Here is an 18,133-nt window from a genome sequence, read left to right as displayed (position 1 = left end):
TCCCTGCTCCTGACCGTATCTCCCCTCTGTTACTGTCATAGCATTGCAGAGGGAGAGTGTCAGCCCGGCTTGAATGAGAGAGCGCCGGAGTGAAAGGCAGAAAGAATACCTGTTATACCATCAATACGATATTGTGGCTATAATAAAGATTCCAGCAGAGCTGTTTGAGGTTAGGCTGCCTGTCGCGTATGGCTGCGGGAGAACAGCTGTTCGTGGTGTGTCAGACTTGGGGCTGTTTGTGTATGAACAGCCCGTCGGAAGGACGCGCGTTTCGCCTCTACAGGCTTGGTCACCTGATCGCCGTGTGATAATCCTCTTTCTCCCTCTATCTAGTGGTGCAGTTCCACTAGATAGGTGGTGTATCTTCTCTGGTTCCTAGATGAATTATAATTTATTTATTTCATTTTGAGATTATACTAAGGAACTGGGAGAAGAATATTTTCGCCATATGTTAATACTACACTTATTATTTATGTGTATTTTTGTTATTAATTGTTGTTTGTGATTCCCAGGTATTAATTAGTATATATATAATACCTTTTTACTGTATTATTATTAAAGGTTAAATATTGATACTTCTATATACATTTTTTCCCTTTCAATTGCTTCTTTATTGTTTAAGAGTACACCAGTCAGACTATATTTGTTCTTTTGCATCTTTGCATAAACAGTTTAAACACTGTGTATGCTCACATTGAGAGACCTAGGGCCTGATTCAGATCCGGTCGCTAAGGCACGATTGCTCGCAGCTGCTTTGAGTGAGAAAATGCAAAATGAGCGATCACTCACAACGTACAGCGCAAGCGGGTAAACACCCATCACAGTGAAAATACACCTACCGGACCACGTAACAGAACGAGCGACGACTACACTCGCAGTAGTCTGATGGACGCAGCCGTCACCCTACGTCATGTGTTCTCATCAGAGCTTTCGATATACCCTGTAATTGCTTATGATGCGATTGCAATCAGTGTAAAACCGCATCCTTTTTTTTTCTGAGGCTGGACTTGGCTAATTTAGCTTCAGGCAACTTTGTACATCTAATTATATATTTACTCTCTGAAGATATATATATATATATATATATGTATATATATATATACACATATATATAGATATATTCACACACACGCATATATATATGTACAGATTAGGGGTGTGCACCGGACACTTTTCGTGTTTTGTGTTTTGGTTTTGGATCTGGATCTTTCTTCGTGTTTTGGATCTGGATTGGTTTTGCCAAAACCACCCTTCGGTGTTTTGGGTTCTGGGTTTTGTGTTTTGGATCTGTATTTTTTTTTAAAAGAGCATAAAAACAGCTAAAATCACAGAATGTGTTGATTTTTCTGCTCCTATGCTATTATTAACCTCAAAAACCTTAATTTCCACTCATTTCCAGTCTATTCTGAACACCTCACACCTCACAATAGTGTTTTTATGTCCAAAAGGTTGCACCGAGGTAGATGGATGACTATGCTAAGCGACACGAGTGGGCGGCACAAACACGTGGCCCATCTAGGAGTGACACTGCAGTGGCAGACAGGATGGCAGTTTGAAAACTAGGCCGCAAACAGTACATAATGCAAAGAAAAAAAAGAGGTGCAAGATGGAATTGTCCTTGGGCCCTCCCACCCACCCTTATGTTGTATAAACAGGACATGCACACTTTAACAAACCAATCATTTCAGCGCCTGGGTCTGCCACACGACTGTTCCTGAAATGATTGGTTCGTTTGGGCCCCCACAAAACAAGCTGGCAATTAATGTGTCCCTGCACAAACTGGCTCTACGGAGGCAAGATGTCGTCCTCATCCTCCTCATCCACCGATTCCTTGGATAAAACAGGAAAAAGGGATTTAGGTGTCCCTGGACTGCTTACAATCTTAGCCAAAGTTTCTGAACTTGACAGTAACTTTTTATGAATGCGCTGCAGGTGCCGTATAAGGGAGGATGTTCCTAGGTGGCTAACGTCCCTACCCCTACTTATTTCACCTTTACATATGGTACATATGGCAAGACAGTTGTTGTCCAGATTTGGATAGAAATATTGCCAGACCAAAGAGGTGGAATGTTTGGTCTTCTGCCCAGGCATGACCGTGATGGACTTTTTCATCCCACGGACAACAACTGTCTCCCCCGGAGCCTGATTTAAACAAACCACATCACCATCAGAATCCTCCTCGCCAACTTCCTCCTCAGCGCCAGCTACACCGGTATCCTCATCCTGTTGTACTTCAACAGTGACATCTTCAATTTGCATATCAGCAAGTGGACTGTGGGTGCTCCTTTCAGCACTTGCAGGGGGCGTGCAAATGGTGGAAAGAGCCACCTCTTCCCGTCCAGTGCTGGGAAGGTCAGGCATCGCAACCACCACCACACTTGGACTCTCCTTGGGGATTTGTGATATCTTCTTAGAACGCACAGTTCTTCGCTGTGCTTTTGCCAGCTTAACTCGTTTGATTTTTTTAGTGGGAGGAGGGCTTCCATCGTCATGTGAAGCTGAACCACTAGTAATGAATATAAGGAAAGACCTTAGCCATTCCTTGCCACTCCGTGTCGTAAATGGCATATTGGCAAATTTACGTTTCTCTTCAGATGATTTAAATGTTTTTTTCAAGGTCATTTTCCTGAACTTTGTCATTTGGGATTGTATGTGCCCTCTACTATGACATTGGGCATCGGCCTTGGCAGACGACGTTGATGGCATGTTATCGTCTATGTCATGACTAGTGGCAGCAGCTTCAGGACTAGGAGGAAGTGGTTCTTGATCTTTCCCTATTTTATTTTTATCGGAGAAAGTTTGGTCATCCATTTATGTTATATTGATTTGATATATACGTGCGGCTAAGGCGCACACAAACACAGAAAATATTTTTTTATTTTGTTTGGAGTGTACTTTGGGGGTTACAGCACCCTTTAATGGTCAAGCCAGCCGGCCCTTTACTTATGACACAGGCGCACGCTTGGCACTACTTTGTTGATGCACGTGCGGCTACTGCGCACACAATTCACAAACACAGAAAATATTTTTTTATTTTGTTTGGAGTGCCCTTTGGGGGTTACAGCACCCTTTAGCGGTCAATCCAGCCGGCACTTTATTTATGGGACACAGGAGCACGCTTGGCACTACTTTGTTGATGCACGTGCGGCTACTGCGCACACAATTCACAAACACAAAAAAATATATTTTTTTATTTTGTTTGGAGTGCCCTTTGGGAGTTACAGCACCCTTTAGCGGTCAATCCAGCCGGCCCTTTATTTATGGGACACAGGCGCACGCTTGGCACTACTTTGTTGATGCATGTGCGGCTACTGCGCACACAATTCACAAACACAAAAAAATATATTTTTTTATTTTGTTTGGAGTGCCCTTTGGGGCAATTATCACCACCTCCCTCCTCAGAACATCCCGGACTGGCTCCTCTTGTTCAACTGAAATATAAATATAAATCGAATTAATTTATTAAGTATTTGATATTATATCTTAATATTTGGACACAAAACCCACCCACCATAGCCATGAATATTTTGTGTGTATCCCTTCGCCGGATAGTACTGCACAGTGTTGCACATTGGCAACTGTGGTTAATGCTGCTTTCACATGGCATTATTTTATGGTTCCTAAATTTGATATACATTGAATTATGGCATCTGTGACATATGTACCTTCATCTCCTTGGCCCGGTAATTCTTGGGCAGAAGCAGCCCAATTTGAGCTTCCAGAGGAGTGGGTGTGGAGGCAGCTTCAGGGATGGGTGATAAGGAGTGTGGGGGGGGGGAGGCAGCTTCAGGGATGGGTGATAAGGAGTGGGGGGGAGGCAGCTTCAGGGATGGGTGATGAGTGGTGGGGGAGCCAGCTTCAGGAATGGGTGATGATGAGTGGGGGGGAGGCAGCTTCAGGGGTGGGTAATGAGGAGTGGGGGGAGGCAGCTTCAGGGGTGGTTGGGGAGGATGGTTGGGTGGATGTAACTTCAGGGGTGGTTGGGGAGGATGGTTGGGTGGATGCAGCTTCAGGGGTGGTTGGGGAGGATGGTTGGGTGGATGCAGCTTCAGGAGTGGTTGGGGAGGATGGTTGGGTGGATGCAGCTTCAGGGGTGTTTGGGGAGGATGGTTGGGTGGAAGCAGCTTCAGGGGTGGTTGGGGAGGATGGTTGGGTGGATGCAGCTTCAGGAGTGGTTGGGGAGGATGGTTGGGTGGATGCAGCTTCAGGGGTGTTTGGGGAGGATGGTTGGGTGGATGCAGCTTCAGGGGTGTTTGGGGAGGATGGTTGGGTGGATGCAGCTTCAGGGGTTGGTGGGTAGGGTGGTTGGGTGGATGCAGCTTCTGGGGTTGGTAGGGAGGATGGGTGGGGGGAGAAGGCTTCAGGGGTTGGTGGGGAGGATGGTTTGGGGGAGGCGGCTTCAGGGGTGGGTGGGGATTCGGCATGTCGTGCCCTTTCTCTTCTTCAACGTAATCCTAAGAGTTGGTAAAAAAAATATATATATATACATTTAAAAACTTGGTATGACTCAGTATACATTTAAGAATGTTGTAGAAATATAAATGTCCAACAGTGGGGGTTTTTTTGGTTAACCCCATCAAAATCCTTACTCAGGCTGTGCAGAATTAAACATGATTTTTGAAACATGATATCCAGATCTCCCTGGTTTAGCAGAGCAAAGGCATGAGCAAGGTTTTTTTTAAAAAACATTTTTTTAAAAACCAGAGGATTACATACAGACACCTGGGTCACCCTTGTTACAATAATGCAGAGACACTCTAGAAACTGTAGCCTGACACTCAAATTGGAAACCATCTTCTACATTTAAACAGATATGGCAGAAACCATGAAGATTAACAAATACACAAACACACCTAATGTCTAACAGTTTAGCTAATTTTTAAACCACACTATTGAAATTAGGACTTTAAACTTGTTTGCAGCCATTTTTAAAAATAAAACAAAATGGCTGCAGACCTTAATATGAAATAATCAAACAGCCCATTAAAATCATTAAATTTAACATAAACACACACACAGAAAGGCATACACAACACAAAGCATACACCACACTATGCTTATACAACGCATTACTTACTTTGGCGGTTGCCCGCACGCAGTTGCTCCAGGAGGACCAGGGTCCGCCTCCGGAGATCTGACCACCTCCTTTCAAGCTGGACCACCATCCGACAGAATCCAATGAGGCGAAGCCTCCTCCGCACCTCCGCGTAGTCCCACATTTTTTTGCGGTTAGGCACATGTGGCCTACGGACCCCAGGCATCGGTTTACGACCTCCGTGAGGATGCGTAGCTCACGCCTGCAAAAGCTGGAGGATCTCATGATAGCAATGACAAATATTACAGTGTGCAAACTTTATATCAACTAGGGTGCAGTCTGATTGGTTGGCAATTCAAAAATGGAGGATAAACAAAGGACATTTGTTGATTTAATACATCTATAACAACACAACACCTATCGTACATCATGTGACTCACCTCATTCCATAGCTAGAATATGCCTGTACGGCCAGTAGTACAATCCCAACACTCCGCAGCTCCTTGTGAAAGTGATTGGAATTAGGAGGGCCACTTTTAAAGGGTGTGTTGGTCGCTTGTGCATTGTGTAGTGCACTGCGTGGGAGTGGCGCACAGTAGCAGGCACATACGCAAATTGCTATAAATAGCAACGCCTGGATTTTTGCAATTTGCAGTCATGAATTTTGAGGAGGCCAGTGTAGAGGACTGCATGATTGACATACATGATTTTCTGGATGAATTTGGTTTGGGAATAGCATCAGAAATTGAAGTTGTGGACACACTTTCAGATGTGGCTGAGGAAAGTGTGCCTGAGCCCACACCAGATAATCCTCCTCCAGCTCCTACAAACACATCACCTCCAAATGTGGCTGGGCCATCAGATGGAACGATACAAGATCAAGATATTCCTTGTCGGGTTATGGATAACCCCAATCCAGGTGGCACTAACCAGATTCCAGTTCATAAGATTCCAGTTCAACTTCGGAAAAAAATCTGGGTGAAATTTGCCAAGATCATCAATCGGAAGCACTCCACTCATTTGGATACATATTTTGTGCGTAAAAAGTAAGTTGTTTATATAATTTATGATCTTTGGGAAACTGTCTACGAAGTGTGATTTTTTTTTCTTGTTTTCCCCAAAAAAATAAAAAATTGTTGAAAACCAGATGATCAATATATCCTTTTCTGTCATAACAAGATGTTTTGGTTATAAAATAATTGAAGCTAAATTTTCAAAAGGTGGGGTGACCTTTGCAGCCGACTCAAGACAAAGCTGAATTTGCGGATCAAACACTTTAATGGCTTTGACCCAAATGCAACATCAAATTTTGGGGGCCTTAGATTGGAGGCTAGTGTTGGAGGCCAAAATAGACCATCAGGAGCCTCCACAAGATGACCACCATACTGAGGAATATATAGCTATATTAGGGTCCCAATGTCCAGCAGCTAGGTGAGCAGAGTCACAGATATCTGTAATTGTAGTGTACAAATACCGGCAATTGTGGCAATAGACACAGTATTTCTCTTGCTATATAGAAACCGTCTGTCCTTCCAAGTTGTTATGTTAACTCAGACTGAAAGAGAGTGAAAGATGAAACAAGAGACTCGTTACTGTACTATGCAGAAGCTGGCGGTGACTGTAGCAACTAGTGCTGCATTAAGTTTGGTATCTACCACTTCCAATAATTTTGTTATAGCTGGCAGGTAAAATCTTCTACTAAAACAAATGGATATATTTCCACTGTTAACAAATGGAGAACCATAGGAACGGCACCAATTTCCACTTTTGGCTCCAAGATATAAAATAAACACTATGTAGACAAAAGTGATCAGAGACCCCCACGCAAGCAAAAATGTGTGCTCCTACAGCAGACACATGTTCGTGAAGGTATAAAATGAGAAGTGTAGAAATGATCTAGATAACTCTGTGCTTCCTACATTGTGGCAGCTCTACCGAAACAACAAATGTTTTTTATCATGATGACAATGCCACCTGTTATGTTTCAAGGGCGACGCTGGACTTGTATACAGAAAATTCAGTAACCTGGATGGACTGACCAGATCAGAGTCCAGATCTTAACCCCATTGAGAGCCTCTGGGACGAATTGGAGTGATGGGTGTGTTCTAGGCTGACTCAACCTTCTTCAGAATCACAGTTGGTCACTGTACTTAGAGTGGAATGGCAAAACATACCACCTGCTGTTGTTCAGGAACTTGTTAAAAGTTTGCCAAGATTGGTGTCTGCAGTAATCACTGCACGTGGTGGACCAACAAAGTACTGACGTCAATAAAATCTTGTTGATCTACTTGCTGTCAGTTTCCAATCACTTTTGTTTACATAGTGTAGATATTTTCAGACAAATGTTTGGTAAATAAGATCCTTGTAACACGTTTCTTCTGACAAGCAGATTTTCTCAAAGGAAATGGATGTACCAGGTAACACCCCATCTAAATTATATTTGACACAATGAAATAGTTAATACTGGTTCAATTATTTATACCTGAATAACCCTTCATTTGAAAAAACTTTATATATATATATATGCAGAGAAAAACTGAAGGGCACTCAGCAGGACTTAAGCAACGTAAGTAACCTAAATGAATAAACCAGGCAAAGCCAGTATGTTCATCAACATTTCAGCTTTTATCAAAGCCTTGATAAAAGCACTAATCTGCTGAAACGTTGACGAACATACTGGCTTTGCCTGGTTTATTCATTTAAGTTACTTACGTTGCTTAAGTCCTGCTGAGTGCCCTTCAGTTTTTCTCTGCATATATATATATATATATATTCAGCAAAATAGTGGTATATGGCGCTAGTTCTTAATAATGTCACTTATAGTCTTATGTAAAAATAAGTGATGCAGCACTCCCCAGATCTTCAGGCTGGCAGCTCTGTCTCCCAAAAACTGTAGTTCAAGCAGTTATATCCTATAAAACAAAAAGTGGAAAAAGAGCGCCTCCTAGTGCAATCTCGTATAAACCTTTGGACCCTTCACCAATCTATATCACCTATGTGGTGAAGGGGTACCAGCATATGAGAATCACTGGTCATTCAGCACTTTTCCTTCCTCATCCAAGCAAGGAGACCCAATCAAATATGTGCCAATCTCAGCAGTATATGCAATCAAGGTAAAGAAAAAAGGACCATAGTGTAGTATATTACACAAACAATTTTAATACACACATAGAACAAAGTAAAAATGCCCGTACAATGTAAATAATAAAGCAAGCTTATCTGTAGATGATCACATCACAGGAGCCCCAGGCAGTAAATCACAGCAATAACCTCAACGCGTTTCGTCCAATCATAATTCACAGGACTTCATAAGGAGGATAAGAGAGGATCATAACAAAGGCCTATATACCCTAAATAATCCTTTAATTAGTGGGCGTGTGTACCGCCACTCCGCAATTGGAATTGCGTTCCAGGATCCGGAAGTGAACCGGAAGTGCGTTCCACTTAATGAAATGGAAATGGATATTCATAAGTCCATTTTAGGACTCACTAAAATACTTGATATGGCCCCTATTAGAAGCGGATCGCCCTCTCAGAGCTCACCGGCATGCCAGATATGCTGAAAGGGTCACAGTGCCCCCAGCTCCAACAGCTGCATGTAGCTCCGGCAGGCTCCGTTTCTTAATGGTGGCGGCCATTTTATTGAAGCGCATCCTCTAGTAACCACTCTAGTGGTGACTAGCGCCATTTTGCCTTAGTCTATATATCAATAGAAGCCAAACAATAGTCAGGATGATAGCAAAAACAGTAGGACCAAACATCCATCACTTCTGGACTCTAAGTATTAATTAATATATAATGAGCATATAAATATAGCAAGGAGAATAAAACTAATAACAGGTCATCATATATAATAATAGAATGGGAAAGATAAAAACCTCTAAGGATCATAAAATCGGAAATGATCAACAATAAATCAGAATAATACAATAGAACAAGGACTGTAATACAAAGAGAAGGGGAATAAATAAGATGGACTTATAAAAACACAATCAATAACTAAACAGTAAAAAATTTGAATAAAAACATAATAATCTTAAGAACACCAAAAACCTAATCTAAAAATGGGGCAATTTCGTAATTATCGTTCAAGCCATTGGGAAACTTATTTTTACATAAGACTATAAGTGACATTATTAAGGACTAGCGCCATATACCACTATTTTGCTGATTGTATCATTTGTTCATCTTTGGGTATTGAGGCTGCTGATCCTATATTATACCTTCGTCAATTATGTTCCAGAGAACAGGAAATAGGAGAAGGGAAGACCTTTGTGAAAGAATATTTTATGAAAATAGTGATGAGCAATCTATTAGGAATGATTCCCTGGATGATCAGTTCTGGGAGATGGAGAAAATATTTGCTAAAGAGATTAGGACATGGTCGGATATTGCAGGTTTGGAACAGTATATTAAAGTAAATCAGATCCCTAGGGGTCTAAGGATCATTAAACAACTTAGTTTTAATAGTCATAATGAGCAGTTTCTCAAAGATTGGCATACCATACTGCATGATTGTTCCATGAAGCTAATACAGTTAATCATTCAGGGGAAAAAAGGGATCTCACTGAAATTGAAAATGAATTAACTAACAAGGAAGCTTTAATGGAAAACTCTAAGAATAGTGAGGAATACAAGGTCAATGAGGTCGTTTTAGTCAAAAAATTGAAACAAATAGAATTAGAGGTGATTAAAACAAAAGAGAAAAAGTTCTTTAGAGATAAATTGGACTATCAAAATGGCAAAGTTAAGAAATGGAATGGGAATATGGAGAAACGTAGAGAGAATTCAAGACAGAGGGGACAAGGAGAATGGACTAAAGTACAGTCTAAATCCAAACCTACCTTTAAGCGACTCCCAACTCCTAAAAGAGTGGGTTTCGTGAACCATAATCGTTATTCTACATTAAGTAGATTGGGATCCAATAGTGATTCCGATTTTTTATCCCCAATGGCCTCAGACATGAAAGAAAGACCAATGGGAAATATGGGATGTCAAGAACTGTTGAGACGATCATCACCACTAAAAAGAAGGTTGGCAGACGACAAGGGAGAAGGGGGGGCCTTAAGCGAATACAAAAAAAGACGAAATCTACCCAATTAAATGAAGCTATAGCTCTAAAGGATAAAGGCATTTTTAATCTCTTATCAGCTATCTGAAGCTGAGATTTCAATGTTACGCAAAGGGTTGACATTTGCCCCCACAGCATAAATTTATTAGGAAACTAACTTTACGTAGACATTTCTTGAAAAAGGAGCCTATAGAAATAACTAGTGTTATAAATTGCTCCAAGTCAGGACTAAAACCACCTTCAAAATACTACCCGTTAGAATCCAAAAGTAGTCAGATAGAGATGTTTATGAATTGGTGAAAAAAGAATTATGTGATACAAATAATACTACCCAGAGAATAGGTGTGAAAGATAATTTAACAAACTTTGAAACAAATGCTATAAAAAGGCTAAAAAATAATGATGAGTTAGTCCTCAAACAAGCCGATAATGGGGGAGGACTAGTCATCATGAATAGGAAGGATTATGAAACTGAAGGTCTCAGATTGTTAAATGATGCTGTTTCTTATTAAAAAAAAACTGGATACAGATCCCACAAAGGGATTTGTGGAAAAACTTAGGATTATTCTGGTAGATGCATTGAGACAAGATATTATTAGGAAGGATGAATTCCAATACCTGATTGAAAATAACCCAGTGATACCAATCTTTTATTTTCTCCCTAAAATTCACAAGCGCCTGGAAAATCCCCCTGGAAGACCAATAGTGGCAGGCATCAACTCCTCAACAGCACATATTTCAGAATATGTAGAAATATTTCTGAAGAAATATGTTTGTAAACTGAAGTCGTATACTAAAGATACTACAGCAATATTACAAATTCTGGAGAATTTTATTTGGAAGGAGGATTATCATTGGGTTACTATCATTATACACATCTATAGACCATGAAAAGGGAATAGAATCGTGTAGAGAAATCCTACTTGTAGATCCTATCTTAAGTGAATCGCATAAAAATTTTATTTGTATCTTAATTGATTTTTATTGAAACACAATTATTTAAAATTTTTAAGTGATTTTTATCTACAGATATGTGGAACAGCAATGGGGACTATTTTTGAGCCAAGTTTTGCCAATTTACATATGGGGAGTTGGGAGAATGCTTTCATCTATGGGAACAATGCATTTAGTGATAACATCATTTTATACCAATGCTACATAGACGATATTTTAATCATTTGGAAGGGTCCTAGATCTAAATTTGATGATTTTATGGATTTTATTAGTGTGAATACATATAATCTATCTTTTACGTATAAATTTGATGACCACCAGGTGGAATATTTGGATTTAGTTTTAATGAGTACTAATAATGTTATCCAAACAACATTTTTTATCAAAACTGTGGACACCAACTCCTATGTACATTTCAAAAGTGGTCATGCTGATAAATGGAAAACAAATATACAATTTTCACAATTCTGCAGGATTAAACGTAACTGTAGTGAACAAGACAAATGTGAGGAACAACTTAAATTATATTCGGATAGGTTTAAGGAAAGGGGTTACCCTGACAACCTGTTGATTGATTCCAAGTTAAGAGCAAAGAATATGAATAGGTCTGAGTTATTAAAGTATAAAGAAAAGATAAGAAATAATGACAATGAGGTCCTCTTTATCACTACATATAATAAAGAGGAAAAGAGGATACGTAAAACCCTAACTAAGCATTGGGATATCTTGAAAATGGATGGTGTACTGAATACAGTCCTACCAGATAGACCAAAAATTGTTTTTAAGAAAGCCAAGAATTTGAAAAGTATACTGGCTCCCAGTCAATTAAAGGTGAACACACAAAGAAATGAGAATAACTGGGAGATTCAAAGAAAAGGCTTTTAAGTGTGGCCACTGCATTATTTGTAAATAAGTTCATCCGCAAAACAAATCTTTTATGAATTTTGATGACTCAAAATTTTTTCCAATTTATGAGTTTATGAACTGCATAACAACATGGGTGATTTATATGCTAGAATGTCCGTGTGGATTGAAATATATTGGCAAAATGAAGCGACCCCTGAAAATGCGTATACAGGAACATGTACGTAGTATTAAAAACAAATTGGACAATCATAGTGTACCTAGACATTTTAAACAGTTTCATTATTCTGAATTGAATGGTTTTAAATTTAAAGCCATAGAACACATCAAGATTGGAGAACTAGGTGGCAATTTAGATAATAAATTATCTAGATATGAGATGTTTTGGATATACTCTCTCAATACTATGTTTCCCAATGGCTTGAACGATAATTACAAAATTTCCCCATTTTTAGATTAGATTTTTGGTGTTCTTAAGATTATTATGTTTCTATTCTAATTTTTTACTGTTTAGTTATTGATTGTGTTTTTATAAGTCCATCCTTTCTCTTTGTATTACAGTCCTTGTTCTATTGTATTATTCTGATTTATTGTTGATCATTACCGATTTTATGATCCTTAGAGGTTTTTATCTTTCCCATTCTATTATTATATATGATGATCTGTTATTAGTTTTATTCTCCTTGCTATATTTATATGCTCATTATATATTAATTAATACTTAGAGTCCAGAAGTGATGGATGTTTGGTCCTGCTGTTTTTGCTATCATCCTCACTATTGTTTGGCTTCTATTGATATATAGACTAAGGCAAAATGGTGCTAGTCACCACTAGAGTGGTTACTAGAGGATGCGCTACAATAAAATGGCTGCCGCCATTAAGAAGTGGAGCCCGCCGGAGCTACACGCCGCTGTTGGAGCTGGGGGCACTGTGACCCTTTCAGCATATCTGGCACGCCGTTGAGCTCTGAGAGGGTGATCCGCTTCTAATAGGGGCCATATCAATTATTTTAGTGAGTCCTAAAACGGACTTATGAATATCCATTTCCGGTTAAGTGGAACGCACTTCCGGTTCACTTCCGGATCCTGGAACGCAATTCCAATTGTGGAGTGGTGGTACACATGCCCACTAATTAAAGGATTATTTAGGGTATATATAGGCCTTTGTTATGATCCTCTCTTATCCTCCTCACGAAGTCCTGTGAATTATGATTGGACGAAACGCGTTGAGGTTATTGCTGTGATTTACTGCCCGGGGCTCCTGTGATGTGATCATCTAAAGATAAGCTTGCTTTATTTTTTACATTGTACGGGCATTTTTACTTTGTTCTATGTGTGCATTAAAATTGTTTGTGTAATATACTACACTAAGGACCTTTTTTCTTTACCTTGATTGCATATACTGCTGAGATTGGCACATATTTGATTGGGTCTCCTTGCTTAGATGAGGAAGGAAAAGTGCCGAACGACCAGAGATTCTCATATGCTGATATAATTGTGGATTATTCCACTGCATAAGGTACCCCTCCACCACATAGGTGATATAGATTGGTGAAGGGTCCAAAGGTTTATACGAGATTGCACTAGGAGGCGCTCTTTTTCCACTTTTTGTTTTATATATATATATATATATATATATAAAGTTTTGTCTGCATATTTCTACCCGTGGGTTTGTTGTGGCACGGGGCATTACCCCAATTTTTCTTTTTGGAGAGTGCCGGACCTCTGTTTATTGTGTATATATATATAATGTATATATATATATATATATATATATATATACAGTATATATATATATATAGGCATTTTTGAAGAGCACCTAATTTACCAATATTGAATGGTTATAAATTAATAAACGTATTTATATTATCAACTGCATGGAGTCATGTGTCTGAAGAGTACACCCAAAACAATTTTTCTAAATTCAGTAAATTCAATAAAATAATTTTATAACCAATTTAATTGCATTAAAAGCAAAATTTATAATTTTACTCTTGTTGTTTCCTCATTGGAGTCTGATGTCGACCAGTTCGAACACTGTAAGTGACAAATTATATCAACCAACGCGTTTCATCAATCATGACTTCTTGAGGGATGTTTGGTTTTAGAGCCTCAGGCCTCTCATAAAATTGTATAATATATGCAATATAGGTTGAGGTTTCGCTTTAATCCTCAAGTGACAATTCTGTTTTACTGTAATATGTGAAGCTTTTTAAAGGTCAGCTTCTAATAAGGATTAACTGTTAAGCTTTAAACTGATTTTGTATACATATCATACAAACTCAGCACTCATTTACTTTTCAAACTGTAATTTCTTTGAATACAGGTTTGGTTTTCAATATTTTCTTTGAATCATGCAAAAATTTGTCAAGCTAACCAACCACTTCACGGTCTTCCATACTAGCCAGTCCATACACTGACTCTCAGATATATGATCTCTGATCTGCCACATTTGGCTCAAGCTTGCACATATTTTAAACATGAATATGGGTCCTGACTTAAAGATACAGGACCACACCCAGGGATATCAGCTAATAAGCACCTGGGGATAAACTGACAAAGTTTGTCTTGCATTTGAATAGCAGATGCCCTAGCCAGTGCGACCACAACATTTAAATAAATTACAGGCTAAATCCAATACATATACAGCAGGTAAAATAAGTGTTGAACACATCAACATTTTATTATTAAATACAGTATATTTGCAATCCACACATGCAAAGAAATCAAACCATAGATGTCCATGAATTATGTTATGTGTAATAATTCTGGCAGCTTTATGTTCTTTCTCTGAAACCAATTGAGAGTGTCCTTGGTTGTGTGTTTGGGATCATTGTCTTGCTGAAATGTCCACCCTCATTTCATCTTCAGCATCCTGGTAGATGGCAGCAGATTTTTATCAAGAATGTCTCGGTACATTTTTCCATTCCTCCTTCCTTCATTTATATGAAGTATGCCAGTACCATATGCTGAAATACAGCCCCAGATGTTCCCACCTCCAAACTTCACTGTTGGTATGGTGTTTTAGGGGTGATGTGCAGTGCCATGTGTTCTCCAAACATGATGTGTGTTATGGCATCCAAAGAGTTAAATTTTGGTCTCATCTGACCAGACTATATTCTCCCAGTATTTCACAGGCTTGTCCAAATGTTGTGCAGCAAACGTTAAATGAGCTTCAACATACTTTTTCTTCAATAATGGAGTCTTGCGTCGTGAGCGCGCATACAGGCCATGGCGGTTGAGGGCTTTCCTTATTGTTTTCTTTGAAGCAATTGCACCTGCTAATTACAGGTCTTTCTGAAGCTCTCCACAAGTGGTCCTTGGCTCTTGAACAACTCTTCTGATAAATCGTTTCACTCCTCTGTCAAAAATCTTGTGAGTAGCCCTGGTCGTGGCCGGTTTATGGTGAAATTATGTTCTTTCCACTTCCGGGTTATGGCCACAACAGTGCTCACTGGAACATTCAGAAGTTTAGAAATCCTTCTGTAACCAATGCCATCAGTATGTTTTGCAATAATAAGGTTGCGAAGGTCTTGAGAGAGCTCTTTGCTTTTACCCATCATGAGATGTTTCTTGTCTTACACCTTGGTAATGAGACACCTTTTTATAGGCCATCAGTTGGTACTGAACCAGCTTATATTAATTGCACTGACAATTTCTAATTACTGATAGATTTCAGCTGATGTCTTGGCTTTCCATGTCTTTTTGCACCTCCCTTTCTTCATGTGTTCAATAATTTTTCCCTGTGTCATTTCACATCATTACACATAACTGAATCTATGGTTTGATTTCTTGGCATGTGTGGATTGCATGGGCTGTTTCTGACATTTGGTGAAAATGTCATTACAATAACCCCATTACAAATATATTTACTGAGAAAAATGTTGATGTGTTCAATACGTATTTCACCCGCTGTATATATGGGTTGGGTATAAAATACCGATGGCTTAAAAGCCTAATGATGGAAGCCCAAGACATCATAATCCCGACACCGGCTGGTAAGTATCTTTAACCCTCTCATCTCCGCCCCTTAACCCTACCCCTTCCTTGGGGGTGCCTAAACGTAAGGCTCGGGGGGTGGTGCCTAACCCTAAGCCCTCCATGTGGTGCCTAACCCCACGTCCTCGAACCCTAAACTTGATCCTTCCAGGGGTGTGCCTAACCCTATCCTCCCCCTGGTGGTGCCTAACCCTAACTCCCCATTTCCCTAGCCTAAACCAAGGGGGGGGAGTGCCTAAACCTAAGTCCCCTCGGGAGTGCCTAAACATAACCCCCCCTGCGGCTAACACATCATGACGCCTGGCTAACCTACGTTCTGTATGCTTGGCATCAGGATTTCGACGTGGGGCTATTGATAGGTGTCGGGATTTAGATGCCTATCTTTAGTCCCATGCCAGGCTTTCAGTGTCGGGATTCTGGTGGTCGGCATTTTGACCGCCGGCATCCTGACTACATCCAGTATATATATATATATATATATATATTTAAAACAAGGAAGGTGCCGGCGCCAGCTTCTATGCTCGACAGAGGAATCCAATGACCACAGTTAATAATACGTTTCTCCCAAATGCAACAGGGTGTCAGCTAAACCTAGTGTGTACAGACCTTTGGATGAGGCCTTTAAGTGAAAATGGTGTAAATTTAGGGTTTTGAGCGATTGACGTATATTTTGTGATATTCCACATATTTGGCGATAAAACACATCTAAAAATGTAAAATAATTATGGTTTAATATAAAAGTCATAAGATCACATAAAAATTCACGGTGAGTGTTCTCCATAGTTACATCCTCTTCCATAACATCTCTACATGCATTCACCCCTTTCTCATGTTCAATACATGTATATAAAGCTTGTACATCAATGGTAATCCATTTATTGTTATCCCTCCATTCAATTTCTTCAATATATTGTAATAAATTTGTGGTATCCTTAAGATAGGAATCTAGCTTGACCACATATTTTTGCAGGAAGACATCTACATATTCTGAGAGGTGTGAAGTTAATGAGTCAATCCCGGCCACAATTGGTCTGCCTGGCGGATCTATCAATGATTTATGTATTTTGGGCAGAAAGTAAAAAATGGGGGTAATAGGATTGGTTGTCTTGAGATATTGGTATTCTTCCTTACATAAAGTTCCATCACGGAGGCCACATAAAAGTAGAGTTCTGAGTTCCTCAGTGTAATCTTCCAAAGGGTCCTTTGGTAATATGATATACAAGTCTTTATCCCCCAGCAGTCTATTGGCTTCTTTCACGTAGGCTTGTCTGTCCATTAACACCAATCCTCCCCCTTTATCTGCTTGTTTAATGATGATCCCCTTATTTTGTTGAAGTTCTTTAAGTGCATATTTTTCATTGTTCTTAAGATTCTGTTTAGTGACCTTTTTCATGTCCAGATCGCATAAGTCCTTCTTCACCTTCTCAAAGAAAATTTAAATGTGACTACTTTTAGATTCCAACAGATAATAAGTTGATTTATTTTTTAGTCCAGATTTTGATAATGGTTCCTGATAGTTCCTGATCGGAGCTGTTTCCTTTCTAATAAAATGTCTTTTCAAGGTCAAATTTCTCACATACTTATTTAAATCGATGAACATATCAAATTTGTTCATGTGTTTGAAGTCGGGGTTATAGTTCAGTCCTTTGCTAAGCAAGTTGATTTCAGGTCTGGTTAAGTGTGTGAGGATAGATTGTAAATTCCTTTGCTTTTGAGGTCTACTGGAGGTTCCTCCTTTTTATGATCCTTCCTCCCACCGCCCCGTTTTCCTCTCTATCTCTCAATCTTTTTAGCGGTGAGGCTAGTGTGGTGGTCTCCCTGAGCAGGGGGTTCCCTGGATCGTAGACTATGTTTGGGCCTGGTGACAAAAAATGATGTTCAGTGTTGCTGTTGGAGTCAAGTCTCTGTAATGCTGAAAATCTGTTTTTTGTGTTAATCCAGGGTTTGGGTGATGGTCTCCATGCTTCACTCCTAAAACCATTCAAGTCCTTGGATAGGAATTGTTTCCCAGGATATTCCTCTCTGTTCCGATCATTCCTTCTCATGTAATTGGTAATATTAAATCTATTCCATTGCTTAATATTATTATTGGCATAGTCCTGTTTGTCCCTTAGGAATTTATTTTCTTTACCTTTAATGACTGCTTCTTCAATTCTTTCAAGCTTCTTGTTTAGAACTTTTTCGTTCTCCTTATAGTTTTCCTCAACTTTA

The sequence above is a fragment of the Taudactylus pleione genome, unplaced genomic scaffold (assembly GCF_031769625.1).
Source record: "Taudactylus pleione unplaced genomic scaffold, aTauple2 ptg000444l, whole genome shotgun sequence".
In the NCBI taxonomy this organism is placed as follows: domain Eukaryota; kingdom Metazoa; phylum Chordata; class Amphibia; order Anura; family Myobatrachidae; genus Taudactylus; species Taudactylus pleione.
The sequence above is the reverse complement of the archived record's forward strand: the minus strand, read 5'-3'. Positions refer to the sequence as shown.